The 3,168-nt window shown below is 46.9% G+C and overlaps 1 pseudogene across 1 annotated transcript; it reads right to left on the reverse strand.

The window, feature by feature from the left end:
* Positions 1-227: 227 nt before the first annotated feature.
* LOC309817073 (large ribosomal subunit protein eL22-like) lies at positions 228-1,315 on the reverse strand (annotated as a pseudogene). The gene has a single exon. The product of its transcript is annotated as a large ribosomal subunit protein eL22-like (transcript).
* Positions 1,316-3,168: the final 1,853 nt, after the last annotated feature.

Consider the following 3,168-nt stretch of genomic DNA (forward strand, 5'->3'; position numbering starts at 1 on the left):
AGACTGAGAAGGTGGTGGACTGGTGTCCCAAAGAACCATCTTCCCCATGTTAGAACTCGGGCTTTTATATTAAAAGGGGAGGGGGTGTGGTTAGTTGTTGTAAACTTCTTGGTGCTGGAATCCTTTGTTCTCACAGCTGTCCACTAGGTCAGGTCACGATGTTCCTGTAAACCTCCAACAATACAAATGTTCTTTTCTGTTCTGCAACTTTTTCTCTCTATAAGAATGGAAAAGTGTTAAGTTTAAAGGTCAGAGCCTTGAGAAGGGGGTATCCTGTATGTTTCAGACTACAGGCAACAATCTTTCACAAAAGGTGCAGAGCCAGCATGACTAAGCACAGGCAACAGAGCACAAAGGTTAGAGCACAAAGGTTAGAGCTAAAGGAACAGATTCCGTACGGAGTCAGGTTTGTTCTTCTCTGTTACAGTTGCTGTTAACAAATGGTGCAAACTACTGGAGAATGCTTTGAGTCATTTGTGGGGGGATGACTCAAAGAGATCTCTGCTTCCTTCTTGTGGCCGCAGGGGGTGATATTTCAGAAGAGCTGAATACAATTAATTCTCGGTGGCAGAAAATGGAAGTTTGTTATGTGTTTATTGATATATATTTGCTCTGAATTTACTGCATTTTTTTTTTTTTTTTTTTTTTTTTTTTTTTTGCGGTACGCGGGCTTCTCCCGTTGCGGAGCACAGGCTCTGGACACGCAGGCCCAGCGGCCATGGCTCACGGATCCAGCTGCTCCGCGGCATGTGGGATCTTCCCGGACCAGGGCACGAACCCGTGTCCCCTGCATCGGCAGGCGGACTCTCAACCACTGTGCCACCAGGGAAGCCCCTGCATTTTGTTTTTATTTTATTTTTTTTACAAGGAAAACCACCATTTTGGTTCCCAAGTTTTATTCAAGAAGTCACACAAAATATTCCAGATAATTGAGTTTTAATCATCTTCATCCTCTTCTTCATCTTGATTAATCTGGAAGTAACGCAATTCGTAACTCTCTTTGCTGTTAGCAACTACGCGTAACCAATCACGTAGATTATTCTTCAAATATTTTTTGGTGAGGTATTTCGAATACCTTTTGGAAAAAGGCACCTCAGAGGTTACCGTAATCTTGCTTTTGCTTCTTTCGGTTGTTACAACCCCTCCACCAAGATTCCCAGCTTTTCCATTCACTTTGATTCTCTCCTGAAGAAACTGCTCCAAACTGGCAGCATCTATGATTCCATCTTCTATAGGGTGGGTACAGTCAAGGGTAAACTTCAGGACCTGCTTTTATTTTGCTCCCCTTCGCTACAAACTTTTTCACAGGCGCCATGGAGGCAGCGAAGGCAGAAAGGGCTACTGCATTTTAAAACACACTGAAATAGTCTACATAGAAGAACACTGGGTTTTGGGAGGCTAGGGAATGCTGGCTCTGCCTGGGGGTAGCTAACACAAGTTACTTTGCCAATCTGAGCCTCAGTTTCCCCCTCTGTAAAAAGTAGGTAAGGGTGATGATTGAGGGAGCCTACACAAGGCAAGGATCTGTAAAAATGTTCAATGATTTTCCTTCCTGGACCCATGATTTTTACACCGCGGTGGCAGGGGCCGGCCATGGGGCCACCCGAGGCTGCAGAGGTTCCCTGAAGTAGGGCTAGAGAGTCCAAACAGGATGGGGACTCGGCCGGCTCCGCGCAAACCTGGGTTCCCGGCGGGACCCGCAGCCCAGCCAGGAGCAAGCGGCAGTGCGACACTGCCCCCACGTGGCCGTAGGCAGTATGCCACGCTCGTGGAAAATCAAATGCAAACATACATGACGATTGAATATTAATATTAACAATTGGGAACTTTGTTTTCCTTTTTAATGCTGCGTCCCGACTGAACTTACTACTGCCGATTACAAGAGCGCTTTGACTCCAAAGCCCAGGAGGAAGCCAGGGTTAATATGCTGTAACTGGCGCGGTAAGCGTCAGGCTGATATCGGGCATGCGTAAACCGATGAGGGTGGGGCTTAGCTAACGTGAGGCGCCGCGTCATTAGACTAATATAGTATGAATGGATAAAATCGCGAGCGGGCGGTAGCGTGGCCGAGTGGTCTAAGGCGCTGGATTTAGGCTCCAGTCATTTCGATGGCGTGGGTTCGAATCCCACCGCTGCCACACCTCTAGGGGTCTCACTTTTCCATTCTTCAATTTCTACATCCTCTCCCAATTACTCTTCACTTTTTCTGCCTTCTGACGCTTTTTTTTTTCCCCCACAGTAGAAAATCCTCAGAGGGATCCTTCATTTCATTCACTTTCTCCTTATACAGGAATTTCAACCTGTAAAAGTTATTTCTTCCAGTTCAGCATTTTTTTTTTAATGGAATGGGGAAGGGAGGGGAAAAGAAGGAAACTGCAGGACAAGCCACCTCACTCCCTAGCCCAGTACACAAACCCACCAATCCCACTACCTTAAAAAACGGAAACAAAAACGTCTCCCTATTTCCATGGGAAAGCAGCCTGAGATACCTTGAAAAGCTCTCAACAGTCTGTCTGCGCCTTTAATTTAATGCTTTAAGGCCTGAGGCCACCGGGAGTGGGCCCCTTTACCTCCCAAGGACAAAGATTAGGTGGAGGTGATTTTAATCAAGACGTCAGTTAGGAAGGGTCCCTTTCTGGCCCGCTGTGTCAGCAGAGAGCTCAGGCTGACTCCATAAATCACTGTTGGTAGAAACTGTGTCAAGTGACTTTATGGAGGGTCTGGGGTATCAGGAGCCCTGCCCCGCCCCCAGGTGTATCAGCCTTGAGGTTCCAGCTTCATTGACCCACTTCCTGCTTGGTTTTCATGCTTGTTTATTTACTCATTCAACAACCATTTATGAAGGGCCTACTATGTGCCAGAAATCAAGATCAACCTGAGGCTACAGAGCAAAACAGCAGACATGTTTTGGCCCTCACAGAGTTCACAGCCACTGTAATTTCTTTAATTATACCTGTGAGGAGTGTCATGCAGAATGCGGAAGCTGACCCAGGGACAACGGAACAAGTGAATTTTAGCTTGGACTTGAAATTGAGAGATTAGCTAGTGAAGGTGGGAGAGGGGAGTTCCAGGAAGAGGGAACAGCATGTGGAATATCCTAGGGGCAAAGGAGAGCCTGGTGAGTCTGAGATGCTGGGAAGGTAATTCAGGGCAGCTGGACAGAGAGCA

This window comes from Mesoplodon mirus, assembly GCF_964341445.2.
Source record: "Mesoplodon mirus genome assembly, chromosome: 15".
Lineage (NCBI taxonomy): Eukaryota > Metazoa > Chordata > Mammalia > Artiodactyla > Ziphiidae > Mesoplodon > Mesoplodon mirus.